Here is a 17,363-nt window from a genome sequence, read left to right as displayed (position 1 = left end):
AAATAAACAAAAATATTTAAAATAAATATTTTTTATTTATTTAAAAAAGGAGACATTAACAAAACCATAGGATAAGAGGGGTACAACTCCACACAATTCCCACCACTGGATCTCGGTATCCCATCCCCTCTCGTGATAGCTTTCCTATTCTTTATCCCTCTGGGAGTATGGATCCAAGGTCATTGTGGGATGCAGAAGGTGGAAGGTCTGACTTCTGTAATTGCTTCCAAGTCTCAACTATACAATCTTACTTACTGAGTCTAGCTCAACTCATTCCACTGTACACCACAACAAAAGCTAGTTTTTACTCAAAGTCAATGCTCAAAACTGCTAGACCTATTCAGTACTAAGCACTACTGGGAATTCACAAGACTCTGGCTTTTCTTTGCATCCCTCTATCTCTGACATGAGAGGGCATAGGAAGTGACCATGATGTAATTAAAAACATAGAAACTTGATACAATTGCAGTATGAATCCCCATAAAATATCTCCACCACATTGCTTTCATTTATCTACTCATATGAACATTAAATTGTTAGCAACATCCCAGATAGTGAGTTCTCTGCCACCTTCTCATTCTGTAACTATATCAAGTCACCTTAACTCTCTGGAATAGATGTTGTCTCTATACCAAGGAGTTGGGAAAGGTGCCTATTTTGTAAATTATTTGACTGGAACGCAGCCACACCCATTCACTTATGCATCACTGATGGCTTCCTCCATGTCCCAAAGGTGAAGATGAGTAGATGTAACGGAGACTATATGCTCCCCTAAAGTATTTACTAGCTGGTCCTTCATGGGAAAAGTATGCAGAGCCCTGGCCTCTGTCATCTCCCCATCAGTGTCTCCTTCTTCTAAAACCAGTCTTTGTTGTAAGTTTATGATGGTCAAGACAGTGTCATCATTCCTATAAACTGCTGAATTTAGTGGCAATCTCCAATGCTTCAAGAAAAGAGAAATACAAATCTTATTTTTTAATTACTTATAAAAAGGAAACACTGACAAAAACCATAGGATGAAAGGGGTACAACTCCACTTAATTCCCAGCACCAGAACTCTGTATCCTATCCCCTCCCCGGATAGCTTTCCTATTCTTTATCCCTCTGGGACTATGGACCCAGGGTCATTATGGGGTGCAGAAGGTGGGAGGTCTGGCTTCTGTAATTGCTTCCCTGCTGAATGTGGGTGTTGACAGGTCGATCCATACCCCTAGCCTGTCTCTCTCTTTCCCTAGTGGGGCAGGGGCTTTGGGGAAGCTGAGCTCCAGGACACATTGGTGGGGTCATCTGCCCAGGGAAGTTTGGCTTGCATCATGGTAGCATCTGGAACCTGGTGGCTAAAAAAAGAGTTAACATATAAAACTAAACAAATTGTTGACTAATCATGAACCTAAAGGCTGGAATAGTGCAGATGAAGATTTGGGGGTCTCCATTTTGTAGATAGATAGTAGTCCTATTTTAGTTATATCCCAAAGGGTCCATGACTATAATAGTTTTATTTATTTATTTAAATTTATAAAAAGGTAACATTGACAAAACCATAGTGACAAAACCATAGGATAAGAGGGGTACAACTCCACACAATTCCCACCACCAGAACTCCATATCCCATTCCATCCCCTGATAGCTTTCCTATTCTTTAACCCACTGGGAGTATGGATCCAAGGTCATTGTGGGATATAGGAGGTGGGAAGTCTGGCTTCTGTAATTGCTTCCCCACTGAAAGTGGGTGTTGACAGGTCGATCTTTTTTTTTTTCCTGAGCCTGAAATCTGATATGCAGATGGATCCAAGTTATTGTCTAGGGAGATGGTGTCATGGCTGGAAAAAGGACCAGAAAGCTGGATCAGGGAAGAGAGTAGCTCCCTAATATGGGAAAGGTGTATAAATATTGTTGACTGTAAACCCCATCGATTTGATCTGGTCTGGGGCCCATATTTAGCTTAGGAGCCTATGTGACCTCTGCATCCTTGTAGATCTGAGCTCACATTCTGTGGTCAAGAGTAGGAACATTCCAAGCTGCCCCAATATCGAACCATCTTCTTCAAATGTAGCATAGAGTATGTTGTCCAGTGTCCCTTTGGAGGATGGAACATTCTCTACTGTTGCTTATCCAAGTTGAGGGCAAGGTCCTATGAGGGCTCACAGAGGGGTCTCTTGACTGGTAACAATGGAAAAAGGATTTATTCGAGGTCTAGGCCCATCATGTCTGTTTGGGAATCTTAAGAGGGGTGGGGTGGAGTCGGGGCTCATTCTCTCTACCCTCATTGCTCTGTTCCCCAGAATTCAAACCTGGTTTCAGGATCTAATCTTTGAATTCTTTGTACCACATTCCAGCTGAGGCCTTGCAGCCAATGTTTGCAAACTCATTGTGGGAAAAAAAAAAAAAAGTCTCAAAAGGCACCACGTTTGGAGAGACGTCATTTACACCAAGATCTACCTCACACAGCAACCAATTGTTTACACGTCTGACTCTCCCCCAAGATCCCCATCCCTCCCAGTTTTTTACTATAAACATCTCAGGAGTCAAACTTACTTAGAATATTTTTTAAACACTGGACCTCATAATAAGCAAGTAAATCAATAATGCTTCAGCGGCTGAGGTGACAGTGCATGGATTACACACTAAACTTGCATACCTTAGGCTCCAAGTTTGATACCCAAGTTCCATATACCAGAGCTATGCAGTGCTCTGGTCTGTTTCTCTCTCTCTCACTCAAATAAACAGATGTTTTTAAAATGATAATAACAATACTTCAGTGAACCAGTGAACTAATAAATGAACAAACACACATGAACTATTTCTATCAGGTCATCCTAAATCCTATCTTCTAGGGCAAGTGAGAAAAGTTTATAACCTCTCAACTAGACAAATTTTGATACCAGAGAAATCACCTTTCAACATCCCTCAAATCTATTTTCTCAATGTTGAGTAGTGCTACTTCCTTTGACTTATACTCACAGAGCACACCTGTGTGTGTGTGTTTGGTCCTTCCCTCTGAATTTACTTGGACTTAGTGTTTCTATTCTTTTTTCAAATATTTATTTACTTATTAACAGTGAGAAGAGGAAAGGAAATTATCCAGAACATCACACTGATACATGCACTGCCAGGGACTGAACTCAGGACCTCATGCTTCAAAGTTCAGTGCTCTAACCACTGTGTACCTCCTAGGCTATCACAGAAAAGCTCTTATGAGATTCTGCAGGCCATGGATTTGGGAGGATGACAAACACGCTGCAGTATGAAGTGAGATCTAAGGTCAACATTCAGAAGGACAGTCCAAATGCCTCCCCTCCATCCATGCCAGACAACAAACTGATAGAACAGACACAGGAAAAGACAGAAGGTACTTAGCAATGCTCCAGAGTCTTGGAGAACCAGTGATTTATGATTATGCTGAAGTATTATGAATCAAGCAAATGCCACTAGAGCTGATACATGGTCAATGTGAGATTTCAAAAGGCCTATTGGTAAGGTGGCACATCAGAAAGATGACTAAAGCATCCAGCGAGGTGGTCAGTGGGTACAGTATCAGAGTTGCATACATAAGGCCCTAGATTTGGACCCCCACACACACACCACATATGATAGATTATCTTACAAAATAAATCTTTAAGGGGGCTGGGTGGTGGTGCACCAGGTTAAGTGCACATAGTATGGAGCACAAGGACCCTTGCAAGGATCTCAAGTTTGAGCACCCAGCTCCTCACCTGGACGGAGGTTGCTTCATAAGTGCTGAAACAGGTCTGCAGGTGTCTCTCTATCTCTTTCCCTCTCTATATCTCCCCCCCTCTCAATTTCTCTCCTATCCAATAAAATGGAAAAAATATGGCCTGCAAGAGCAGTGGATTTGTAGTGCTGACACCAAGTCCTAAGGATCCAGGGCTAAAGCAGAAGGAAGGGAAACAAAACACCTTTTCAAGCAGCCATGAAGTGTAAGGCACTTTACATAATGAATGAAACAAGACAGGGATTCAGGGAAGGATCAAATTTTTACCTTTTACCTATCTTTACCCTATCTGCTTTGGGCACCACCTCTATTGTACAGTAGAGGCAAGAAAACTAGAGTTTCGAAGAAACATGGAGTACCCACCTGCAGGGGGGAAGCTTTGTAGGTGGTAGAGCAGTGCTGCAGATGTCTCTTTCTCTCTTCCCCTTTCTTTCTCTCTCTCTTTTTTTTTTTGCCTCCAGGGTTATTGCTGGGGTTCAGTGCCTGCACTATGAATCCACTGCTCCTGGAGGCCATTTCCCCCAATTTTTTGTTGCCTTTGTTGTTACCCTTGTTGTTGTTATTGTTATTATTGTCATTGATGCCTTTGTTGTTTGATAGGACAGAGAGACATCAGAAGGGGAGAGGAGACAGAGAGGGGGAGTCGGGCTGTAGCGCAGTGGGTTAAGCGCAGGTGGCGCAAAGCACAAGGACCGGCATAAGGATCCTGGTTCGAACCCAGGCTCCCCACCTGCAGGGGAGTCGCTTCACAGGCGGTGAAGCAGGTCTGCAGGTGTCTATCTTTCTCTCCTCCTCTCTGTCCTCCCCTCCTCCATTTCTCTCTGTCCTATCCAACAACGACAACAACAATAATAACTACAACAATAAAACAACAAGGGCAACAAAAGGGAATAAATAAATAAATAAATATAAAAAAAGAGACAGAGAGGAAGAGAGAAAGACAGACACCTGCAGACCTGCTTCAACACTTGTGAAGCAGATGGGGAGGAAGGGGCTCGAACCAGGATCCTTAAGCCGGTCCTTGTGCTTTGCACCATGTGCACTTAACCTGCTGCGCTACCGCCTGATCCCTCTCTTTCTCTCTTTACCTCCCTTTCCTTCTTGATTTCTTTGTCTCTATCCAATAAATAAATAAATTAAATATTTCACAAATTAAAAAAAAAAAGACACAGGTGACATCTAAGGCAAAGGCAAGAGGTTTTTGAGCTCCTCTTTTCTGCCTTCCCCCAATACCACTGGCAGGAATACTGAGTCCCAAAAAGGCATAGGGGCCTCAGCAAAGCGTCTAAGCCCCTGCAGCCATTCACAGGTGGGAATCAGAATCCCTGTCTGCACTGTCTGCCAAAAGACTTTTCAATTTCAGTGGAGCAGTTCTGACCTGAGTGCTATGTTTCTTTTGGAATTTTGGATTCTAAATCTAACCAATGGCAAACAGAGAGCTCTGTGACTGAGCATGCCTGGGCTGGACTTAATTGATAGTTACTAAATGCAGTCCACCAGACACCAGGGAAGATAAACAAATTATTGGTTCTCAATCAGCCATGTAAGCTATGTACACATTCTGCTGTAATTACAGGCTCTCCACACAAGTATGGCTTCTCACTGGGCTTTTGCACAGAAGGTGTACTTCAAAAACCAGGGACAGAGAGGCACATACAGTAGATAGAATTTCCATTCTCAGGGGTCGGGCGGTGGCTCAGTGGGTTAAGCACATGTGGCGCAAAACACAGGGACCGGCGTAAGGATCCCGGTTCGAGCCCCCGGCTCCCCACCTGCAGGGGAGTCACTTCACAGGTGGTGAAGCAGGTCTGCAGGTGTCTATCTTTCTCTCCCCCTCTCTGTCTTCCCCTCCTCTCTCCATTTCTCTCTGTCTTATCCAATAACGAACAACATCAACAATGGCAATAATAATAACCACAACGAGGCTACAACAACAAGGGCAACAAAAAGGGGGGGAAATGACCTCCAGCAGTGGTGGATTCATGGTGTAGGCACCGAGCCCAGCAATAACCCTGGAGGAAAAAAAAAAGAATTTCCATTCTCCAGAGGTTCCCATAGTCCAGAAAGCAGGACAGACAGCAGCAAGACAGGCCCACTGTGGACAGTGCACTAGAGTAGGACAAGTGGCAAAGTGTCAGTAGTCATAAGAAGGAAAGACTCCATGGAGTGAAGGTGAAGAGTGATGCTTCACAGATGAGGTAGTACTAAGAGTAGTAGTTTTAAGAATAAGCAGGTCAGAGCAGTGGTATTTGACTCTGGACCATTAGAATCTCTGCTGAGCTTTTAAGAACTCTGCGGATATTAGTACACTTCCTCCATAAGTACCTCAGCTAGTGTTCTTAAAAGCTCAGGAGAATATGCACAAATACCAACAAATCAACTTTAAAGAGCATCTATAAAATAAACTAGATGAAGGGATCCACTTAGGGATGTGCATAAGGTGATAAAACATGTACAAATGAATCTAAGTGATGGAAATACAGGTATGCGTCTAATGTAATTGGTAGGCATGTTATAATAGGTATAGACCAACTTCAGGCACTGGTATATATAGTACCTGGACCTCCCCCCCCCAAAAAAAAAGACAGTAAATAAGTGATTTTGATGGAGAACAATGATAGCAAATGAAACCTGGACAGTAGGAATAATACAAATGTGGGAGGGAGTACAGTGTGGTGCAATGGTAACAAAGATGAAAAAGTAGGCCAGTGACTACAGTTTAGCAAACATCATTAGTCAGAGAAACAGTCCCTTCTAAGCAGTTTTAGATCTGGGCAATGAATGTCCTGTGTTTAAAATAAAGGATGACACAGTGGTATGCAAAGAGCCATGGTGAGAGGACAATGAGAGGAGAGGTGTTGCCTGGGGGAGGCACCAGCTGCTATCCATCTGTAGGGAGGCCTTGAGCTCTCTCACACTGGGACTCAGAATTCAGGAGAGTGCTCTAGAAAGCCTAGCAAGAGCAGCTAAACTTCTGAAAAACCAGCTTCACCAGAAAATTGCCCAGACTGTCCTTCTTAACAAATAGGACTTTAGCCATCATTTAGTGGGGCTTCAGGCCTGCATGATTTTACCACTTGCAGCAGACTCTTTCTTTTTTTTTTCCCTCTCCAGATAGTGGGTGAAAAGAGATACACTACAGCACCTCTCCACCACACCTAAAACTTCCCTTCAGCATGATGTTCCCATGTGGTAGGTAGCTGGAGGCTTGAACCCAGATCTTTGCACATAATAAAAGTGTGTTCTAGCTTGTGAGCTATCTCCTAGGCCCCCAAAATTTATTCTTATGAAGATAAAAAGACCTGGTGTGGCAGCTATTAGTGGTGAGTTAATCACCGGCCATTTCCCCCACCGGCCAGTGTGGCTACATGGGAGGTGACAGCTGTATATTCAGGCAGAGGCTGGCTGGAAGGTCATCCCATGGGCACATAGGACAACAGATTCTAGCATTTCTTGGGAGGGTTAACCAGATAGCTAAGTTGTCTCCTTCTACCTATAGTGTGACTGTGTGGAGGGGTGGAAGGAGTGATTATTGGGGGCAAGAGAGAGTGACAGTACAGGGCCAATGTACATGGTCTTGTCCCCCTCTCCAGGTCTCTCTGCTCTGTCCATGTCACTTTGCTGCTTCTAACAAACCTCTCCAGTAGCAGGAAGCCTCTTGAGAGTAGACCTTCATTCAATCTCTAATTGTAATTAATGTAGGAAGAGGGGTTTTAAAATAATTAGAATAATCAGTGGGTAGCCATGGGGCCTCATTGAGCCTTTGTAGTAGATTGCACATCCCTATGGTTTTCAAGGAGCCCAGCAATTATAGAAAGGTTGCTTTTTCAGGAGGCTTCTTGTTCTTGCTCCCCCACACCCTAAAACAGGTGGTCTCAGTCAGTGAATGTTTACTAGTAGCCTAGTGTGTACCAGGTCTGTGCTGGGTGGGATTCACATAGAGAGCCATTAGACCCAGTTTTGTCTTAGGAGTTAGTTATTCATGATCTTCAAATAGGAGTGTGCTGTTGGTCTGTCTGTCTATCTCTTTCCACACTTGCACACAATGCTATTAAAGTTGGGGGAAGGTGGAAATAGGAAGCTTCTGTGATAATTTCATAGAGGAAGTGAGTCAACCTGGGTCTTTTTTTTAAAGATTTATTTGTTTGTATATTTATATTTGTGGGGGAGACAGAGAGACAGAACCTGAGTATCACTCTGAAACATGTGATGCTGGCAACTGAACTTGGGACCTTAGGCTGGAGAGCTCCACACTTTATCTACTGCACCACCACCTAAGTTACTCACGCTGGATCTTGAAAAGCAAGGAGGAGTTTATTTCATAGATGATTTGGGACATTTTAGGTAAAATGATCAAGCAACAGGGTATAGACCAGTGCATTAAAGCATACTGAGCTGGAATGAATTTAGGGAAAGCAGAGATGAGTGAGGGCTGAATGTCCAGAGGACACAGGGCAAGCATCCTTGATGGGCTAGAAGGGCAACCCTCTGCACATTCAAGGCTGTGGCATTGCAGGCTCCTGCCAAAGAAAACTACCTGGATCAATTTAATAAAAAGATAAGTTCCTTTCAGCCAGGTGTTGAGGGCATACAGCTGTCCCTCACTGTCTGGGGACAGTGTTGGGCATGCCACCATCAGTTGCTCTGGGCTGTTGCAGCTGAGAACTATGATTAGTAGATGGACTAGGTGCTCAGCCCTGGGCTATAGTGGTGCCAGGGATTGAACCTAGGACTTTGGGGCTTCAGACATGTTAATACTGTGTTCTGACAGGTTGAGCTAGCTCTCCTTGTGCTGTTACTCCCTCTCCCCTGGACTTTTCATTTATTATCATATTTAATCCTTTTAGCAACTGTATGAAGGATTAATTAAATGTACTTGCACATTTTCTCTTGAAAGAACTAAGAACCACAACATGTGGCCCAGGGAGGTGGTACAGTGGTACAACTTTGAACGTTTATCACTTTTTTATTGTTGTTGTTTTTAAACCAGAATATTGATCAGCTCTGGCTCATGGTGGTCTGGGGAGAGGTAAAGCTTTGGACTTTCAAGCATGAGGTCCCAAGTTCCCTGCCTCCTTCCCCTCTCCTCTATCTCCTCTTTATCTCAAATAAATCTTTAAAAAAAAAAAGACATCTCTCTTCTAAATGATAACCAGGAGTAAGCCAGTCATACTTCCACTGTCCATTTACTCACATCAGCCAGGACTAACCTAACTCTCACAAATTTTTCTTTTATGTATATGTATATATGTATGTATGTATGTATATATATATATATCATATTTAGTTTAGTTAGGACAGGAAGAAATTGAGATGGAAGGGGAAGATAGGGAGAGAGAAAGAGACACTGCTTTACCACTTGTGAAACATCCCTGTGGACCAGAACCTTGAACTTGAGTCCTTGCACATGACAGTGTGTGTACTCAACCAGGTGCACCACTTTTTCTATATGCCCAAATCTGACCAAGTGGCCCATCCTTTCCTGACCCTGGATTCCTCTGCTATATCCTGTGTAACTTCCAATTTGCCATGGGCTGAGACCAGGCTAATTACCTGTAGATGACACCTCTGTAGCAAATCTGTCACTTGGAGGTTTTCTTTGTCAGATCCAACCTGTCACTGCCACCCTTAATTTTCAGCACAATCTCTAAATGATCTCTTCCTCTTCCTCTTGTAAAAAGCCTTTGAGTAGCCTTCACTGTATGCTATCACACTTCCTTGCTGGCTAACACCCACTTCCTGGTCACCCATCTCAAAGGCTTTAGTTCCCACATCAGTCTTCTTCCTCCATAACCCTCTGGTTATTGCTCTAGGTGACTACCAACAGTCACATTGGTGACTCTCCATTTGCTGATATCAAGTCCAAGTAGTCAGCACTCCTGTGAACACAGCCTGGACCTTATTACCATAATTTGCACTGATTCCAGTATCTGGAATGAATCTCATGTACTCCAAACACAACCATCTATTTATGCAGCTCACCTGCCTAGGAACTTCCACATCCACAAAGAAGATACAATAAAGTACATGAAAGTTATTTAGGGGGCCAGGCAAGGGCACACCCGGCTGAATGCATACATTACTATGCACAAGGACCCAAGTTCAAGCTCCCCCTCCCCCTCCCTACCTGCAAGAGAGAAGTTTACTGAGTACTGAAGCAGGTCTGCAGGTATCTGTGTTTCTCTTTCCCTATCTTCCCTTCCCCCTCTCAATTTCTCTCTGTCCTAGCAAATAAAATAGAAAGAAAAAAAGTGGGGAGGCAGAAGAAGAAATGTCTACTGAAGTCTCAGGAGCCAGAAGGTGGTACATCTAGTAGAGTGCACATATTACAGTGCACAAGGACCCAACATCAAGCACTTGGGACTCCACCAGCAGAGGGAAAGCTACATGTGTGGTGAAGCAGTACTGTAGGTCTCTCTTCCTCCATCGCCCCCTTCTCTGAATTTCCCTCTGTCTCTATTCAAACTAAATAAATAAGTAAATAAAGAGGAAAAAAGAAAACTGAAGTCTCTGCATGAAATCCATCTTCTTATTTGCTACACTTTTCTTTTTATAAATATTTATTAGTGAGTGAGAGAACTAGACTATCATTCTGACACATGTTATGCCAGGGATTGGATTCAGGACCAGACGTTTGAGAGTCCAATGCTTTTTATTATTTATTTATCTATTTATTTATTTTGCCTCCAGGATTACCACTGGAGTTCAGTGCCTGTACTATGAATCCACTACTCCTAGTGGCCATCTTTTTTCTAATGTTGTTGTTGCTGGATAGAACAGAGAGAGACTGAGAGAGGAGGGGGGACAGAAAGGGGGAAAGACCTGCAGACATGCTTCACTGCTTGTAAAGAGATCCCCATGCAGGTGGGGAGCTGAGGGCTCAAACCAAGATCCTTGCACTCACTGGTCCTTGAGCTTCTCACTATGCTTGAACCAGGATCCTTGCAGGGGTCCTTGCGCTTCTCACTATGTGCGCTTAACCCAGTGTGCTACCATCCAGCCCCCTTCAATGCTTTATTCACTGTGCTACCTCTAAGCTTCTATTGAATATCTTCCTATTTGGAAATCATTATGCCTTGCTGTACCTGCAACACCCAGTTACAATGAAGGAGGTATTTGGTACTTCAAAAGTTGTAGTCCTCTTCTCTGCTCTTTCACTTACACTCCCTTACACCTAGATTGATCTCTCAGCTACACCACTCTACACACACACACACACACACACACACACACACACTCACACACACACACAGGCATGCACACACACAAATATTCAGTCACCTGCTGCACTGTTCCACTGCTCATGAAGCTCCCCCCACCCCCTGCAGTCAACTATGAGCTTAAACCTGTGTCCTTGTACATAGTAACGTGCTTTCTACAGGGTAAGCCACCATCATATTTTATTTTATTTTTTACTTACACCTCTCTCTAACAAAATAGCAAGCTTCACAATGGAACAACTACATCTATTGTTTACTAGTGAATATCTAGCAACTAAAAAGGGTTTACCAGGAGTAGAAAAGATTTATAAGGCCCTGCTCTGCCTTCAAAATAGTCACATTTTAATGGGAGCTAGAACCTTAAAGCACAATGACAGTCAAGGATGGTGTCACTCTGAGTAGTGAAAGGAAGCACTGAATGTCACATAAATTCAGAACTGGGAACAAGGAGTCAGGAAGAACACACACTACTGTGCACGAAGACTCAGGTTCCTGAGCAGTGGAACAGGGTGTCTCTCCTGTCTCTCTCCTGTTTCTGTTTCTATCAGAAAAAAAAAAAAGGAAAAGAAAAAGAAAGGAAGATAGAAAGAAAAAAGCAAAGAAAAGGAAAAAAGAGGGCTAAGGAGACAGCATAATGTTTATGCAAAAGACTTTCATGCTTGAGGCACTGAGGGAATCACCACTAATAAGCCAGGGCTAAGCAGTACTCTGGTTTATAATAATAATAATAACAACTATAATAAATAAATAAATAAAAGAGGCTGATGGGAACAGTGGAACTATCATGCAGAAACTAAGCCCCAACAATAATCCTGGTAGTAAAAAAAAAAAAAGAGAGAATTCAGTTTTGCAAGATAAGAATAAATATCATTATTAAATGCCTATTATACCTCTTTTTCTTTTGTTATATAATTACATGTTATAATAATTCTTCAAGATAGGTATATTTTCCCTTTTATATGTGAAGCTTAAGATAAAAAAAAAACCAAGAAGCTAGTAAGTAAGCTAGAATTTCAACTGATAGCCTGCTTTTAATCTCTCCCTCTTTTTTTTAAATCATGAAACATCATTTAAAAAATCTTTTACACTCACCACCTACTACTAGTTTGACCTAAAATGATCACTCTACCTCTTGACCTCAGTTTTCAGCACCTAATTAGTAGTTCCTTTTCTTTTATTACTATGGGGTGGGGCTAAGTTCTAAACTAGACAGCCAGCAACCCCAAGCATTGCTCTCAGCTGCAGCATGTAAGGATCTCTTATGGCTGAGCACACATGCAGAAGCCACCTGAGTGTCACTTGACAGTTTCCAAAGCTGTTTCCCTTACTGTCTCATTCACTCTTTATCAACCCTGTTAAGTGCTAGATCCTCCAAGGCCAAGGGAAGAAAACTGTCCAGTCTAGGTAACATCTGCCCTGACTCTATAGCCCACCAGAAATTGAACAGAAGAAATTTGAGAAAATGGAGTGAGGGTTAGTAGGATGACTCAAACTGGGGAGCAAGCTTGGGAGCTCAGTCACCCAAGTGGTCTAGAACCAGAGATGAAGAGAGACCAAATCTGCTCCCTTTCAAGGCAAGAGTGTTGTTTGGCCATGGTACAGTGGTCAAGCATTAAACTGTTCTTTAAAAGTGATAGTTTTAGAGAAGACACTCCTAAGTGCCAGCCTGCCATTGACTTACTGAATAAGAAGTTCCTTCTCCGTCTTGCCATCATAGGCCCTGTGCAGCTCTCAAACATGTATGCTTAACACACGAGGTCACAGACAACCCTATTCTCTAGCCTGTATTGGAAGGCTGCTACCAAAGTCCACTTCTATTTCTGTCTACCTAGCATCTGAACTAACACAGGATACATACCTCAGAGAATATGTGAGGAAGCTTTTTGTATACACACAAACACACACACACACACACACACACATCACGGTAATCTACACAGTGAGTGTTAGTAAAATAACTGTCACTGCTTCTCTAGCTCTCCTCCTCTGGAGACACTGTTCCTGAAGTTTACGGGACAGAAACCTACCAGGATTCAGAGGGACCAAGATTTAACATACACAGTCCTCCTTCCCAGATTGGAGCCTTCTCTCCTATACCCACCTCTACCCTCAAATGACCACTCTCCTTCCCAGGTCAACCTCTTCTTCCAAAGGGCACTGTTCCTCTCCCCCAGACCCCTTTTTCCAGGGCAGCAATTCCTCCAGGCTACCAGAACTTTTGTTCCTCTCCCACTTATCTCCCACTCACCTGCTGAGGTCTCACTGGACACTCTCCCTTTCCTCCCACTGAGTCTTCAGCCTTACTCCTTACCACTCACAGCAGCTGCCCACTCCCCTCAGAGAAGGCTTAGGCATAGATCAAGGAAGACAGACTGCAGGCAGGCTGGCAAAATGTGAGGCATGGAGGCAGTAAGGAGAGATATGAGGAGATGGGAAAGGCAATTTGAAAGGGATAGAATAGCTGGGAAATGTGTCAACTCACAAATATCACAAAGGTCTCTACAAACAAGTAACCTGCAAATAAATGAGCATGTGTATACAAAAATTAGAAGAGAAAGCAAGCTTAATCAAGAGGGAAATAGATTTTTTTAAAAGTAGGGGAGAGGCATGAGAGAGGAAGAATGGAGAAAATGTGGGTGCTACATGAAAAATGGTCAGAAGGATGGGGGGATGAAGAAAGGAAGCAAAGGAGGCTAAGCCTTACAAAAACTGGGGGGAGGGGGGGCACAGGTGGAGGTCCAAAAGAATCAAGGTAGGATAATGCCAGACCTAACATGTTTCTTGATATCAGATGATCTTGAAGACAAGAATTACCATGATTGAAACATTACACAACAGCTCTGAGTCTGCCATTAACTTGGCAGTGTAAGAAGGGGTTTCCAGTGAAGGCAGCCTATTTTCAAGTAGTTTGGGATACCTCAGTATGCAAACACTGGCCATGACTATACCGTGACCTGTTTCCCACATTCTATACACAAAATGCCTCGACTCAGCATTTTGTGTCACCCTTAACCTCTGTCTTGCTCATGGAATCACTGGGTCCTGAGATCAGCAGACCGCCCCTTCAAAAGGATGGCTGCAAGACAAGAGACTGAGGTCTACATCGCAAGCTCAAGTTCACCCACCACTCTAGGGCCTGGGAAAGCCTGAACTATCTGCCAAGCCTCTCACTCCACAGAGAAGGAAACTGAGGCTGCAGAGGCTACTTGAGTTGTACAGGTTACTGCCACCACCGCGTCCTTCCTACCTACCTCTCAACAGGCCACTTCAGATATGAGGTGCCTTCCGAGCACCCAGAGTAAAGTCACACAGCGACCACCCTCCACACACACACAGAGGAAAGTCACACAGCGACACCACCCACACACACACACACACACACACACACACACACACACACACACACACACAGCCAAGGCACAGGAGAGGCATCAGCCCTGCGCCAGGCAATGGGGTGCTACTGCAAGGCTCTGTTCCTCTGGCAGCAAGGCCCCCCCAAACCCAGAGTACCAGGTGCACACGCAGTCCCTGGCCAGCTCCGGCCCAGACAGCCCGAGAACTGCTGTCTGGAGGTTTCACCACTGGCCCTTCTCTTAGAAGACTCTAAACCCGGCGCGCCTGCCTCACTACGCCTGGGGTCGGCAGAGATGCCCCCCAGCCAGCACCAGCCTCCCGGGAGCGTCCCAGAGTGGGTCAACCTCACCTGGCCTTGGGAACCTGGCCCGCATCGCTGGCGAGGGTGGCTGCCGCAGAGCCGCACCTCTGCTCCCGCCACCCGCTTGCCCGTGCGTCCAGGGCTGGTGCTGCGCGCTCCCGCCTGCAGGCACAGCCCCTCTAGGGGCGGGGCGGGGCCAGCGACTGGGCGGGGCGCTGAGAGCAGAGACACGCCCTCTCCCTGAGAGTCTCTCCTCTTCCCCCCCCCCCACACCCCCATCCAGGTTAGACTCTTGTTACCAGAGCTCGCCCAGGGATCAAAGAGGACTCCTCAGTACTTTAGAGTCTGCAGGTGAGTCTGGACGATTGGTCAGCCAGGGAAAAAAAGGTGGACTCCCCTATCCCCACACTCCCCCGAAAGCAATCGGGCCTCTACTGAATGCCCCCAGGAAAAGGCCTGGAGGATCCTGGTTGTATGGTTGTAGCTTCCCAGCAAGAAGTTCAGCTGAAGCCATCATCCATTGCTGTTTACCTGTTGCTTTATAAGCCAATGTCTAGAGACCTGGGAGATAACACAGTGGTTATGCAACAGGACTTTCACGCCTGAGGGGAGCTCCAAGGTATCGAGTTCAGTCCCCTGGCAACAACAGTGTTCCAGTAAAATAAATACATAAAATGAAATGTGCAACTAATCCCACCACCTTATAAAGTAGACAATTCACAGTCAAAAATGCGGTCCAGGAAGAGTCTTCACTTTTCCTTTCTTTTTCTCTTCCTTCCTTTCTTTTCTTGTCAAAGCTTAAATTGGTGATTAGGAGAGAACCTGCAGCATAAGGCATGAAAGTCTGATAGGTAAACCACTGTGCTCTCTCCCTGGCCCACTAAGTATTTCTGAAGCACCAACTGTGATTCAGGGAATGTGGTGAACAATAATAACACTACAGGAAGGGCCTGTACTCCATCTCTCTGAGCTGCTCTGGAGAGAAATAGCAGGGGTCAGCACTGACTGGATGTCTCTGTCAGGTCTTCACATTGGATCTTAAGTTTTTAACAACTAAAGGCTTTAAGAGTAACTAGATCTGGAGCCCTGCTTCCCCAGAGTCCCTCCCACTAGGGGAAGACAGACAGGCTGGGAGTATGGATTGACCTGCCAAAGCCCATGTTCAGCAAGGAAGCAATTACAGAAGCCAGACCTTCCACCTTCTGCATCCCATAATGACCTTGGGTCCATAGTCCCAGAGGGATAAAGAATAGGAAAGCTACCAGGGAAGGGGATGGGATACAGAGTTCTGGTGGTGGGAATTGTGTGGAGTTGTACCCCTCTTATCCTATGGTTTGTCAATGTTTCCTTTTTATAAATAAAAAAATAATTAAAAGAAAGAGTAACTAGATTGGGGCTGGAGGGAATAGCTAAACTTGTAAGAGCACAGTATCAACATGCCTGATGCCTCAAGGTCTCAATAATAACTAAAACAATAAAATAACAGGGCAACAAAAGGGAATAAATAAATATTTTAAAAAGTAAAAAAATTTAAAATAAAATATCTTAAAAATAAAATAATGACTTTAATCAAAATAGACAATATCTGAAAAGAATGTTCTGTAGTTGTTGAAAGACAACTTCAATTATCAAAGCCTGAAACTTAGTAGACCCTCAAATACAGTAAATAAAAAGGAATTTATAAACATTCCATGAAACACCAGAACACAAAAGAAAAAACAAAAGTTTTAAAAACAGCCAAAGCAAAGAGATAATTCACAAAGCATTTTAACTTGATGCTTAGAAACAAAAAGCTACAATTAAGACCTACATAGTCTTTAGTGTCCATTAAAATTGGGTCAAATACAAATGTAAAATGTAGTGACTAGGGAAATAGTTCAACAGGTAAAGCATCAGATGTTTAAGCCTGAGGTTCCTGGTTCAATCCTCAAACACTGAATGTTATCAGATTGGTGCTCTGAGTCTCTGTCTCAAGTGAGACTCTCCTTCTCAAGTATAAAAAAATAAAATAAAATAGCCCCCCCTTTTTTTTAGTAATGTAAAAAGTAATAACTGACTACTGGATGAAGAACAGAGGGGAGGGTGATAGAAACAGGAAAACAAAATACTGGATTCTTTCAGAACACCAGGTAAGTGAAAATGAAGAGACACAAGTATACGCTAAAGATAGAGTATGAAGAAAAAATTTAACATGGCAAAAGACATAATGGGATGTGAGAGAAAGGGAAGGTTTGAAGTCAGCCATGGAATTGAAATGAAATGAATTCTAACTTTTTGGCTCTGAAGAACCCTACAATCCCCCTCCCTACCTATATTCTAGGCTCCTGAGGAGACAACAACTTATAAATCCACCCATCTTCATCCACTGAAACAAAAATATCTTATGATAAGTTTTTGCCTCTTCATTTGCATTCCCTAACACCTAGAGTAGTTTCTGGCTCAGAGATCTAGATCTCCTGACTTGAAAATAAGAATTTTCTGGGTTGGCCAGAATGCTATAAATTACCATATGCTCTCACAAATGCTTTGTTAACTTGAAAATGTTGAGATGCTGATTTTTCTTCTCTTGAGGATAGCCTTCCTGTTACAGTGGCATCATTAGAGAAGCAGCTCAGAATGCTCTCTAAATTGGGCTTGCTGTGCCTCTTGGCCTGCCCTCATAACTTATTCTGAAAAGCAAAGTTTTTCCATGTTGCAGTAGTCTCAAGCTAATCAAAAAGAAATATCTATCAAGCCATAAAAAGACATGGAAACC

At 43.6% G+C, this 17,363-nt stretch overlaps 1 protein-coding gene across 7 annotated transcripts in view; it reads right to left on the bottom strand.

The window, feature by feature from the left end:
- The window catches only part of PAK1 (p21 (RAC1) activated kinase 1), a 161,395-nt gene that overhangs the window by 75,227 nt on the left and 68,805 nt on the right, over nucleotides 1-17,363 (bottom strand). Inside the window, exon 1 of one of the 7 annotated variants that reach the window (XM_007529696.3) lies at nucleotides 14,657-14,778. The exons of 5 other annotated variants lie outside the window; for them this stretch is intronic. The gene's annotated coding sequence lies outside the window, so the exon portion shown is untranslated. Of the gene's footprint in view, nucleotides 1-14,656; nucleotides 14,779-17,363 lie in introns of those variants that run through there. One more of the 7 variants, XM_060176711.1, reaches the window with a different exon arrangement.

Source organism: Erinaceus europaeus, chromosome 17 (assembly GCF_950295315.1).
Source record: "Erinaceus europaeus chromosome 17, mEriEur2.1, whole genome shotgun sequence".
Taxonomy (NCBI): domain Eukaryota; kingdom Metazoa; phylum Chordata; class Mammalia; order Eulipotyphla; family Erinaceidae; genus Erinaceus; species Erinaceus europaeus.
This window is presented reverse-complemented; position numbering and strand designations above follow the sequence as displayed.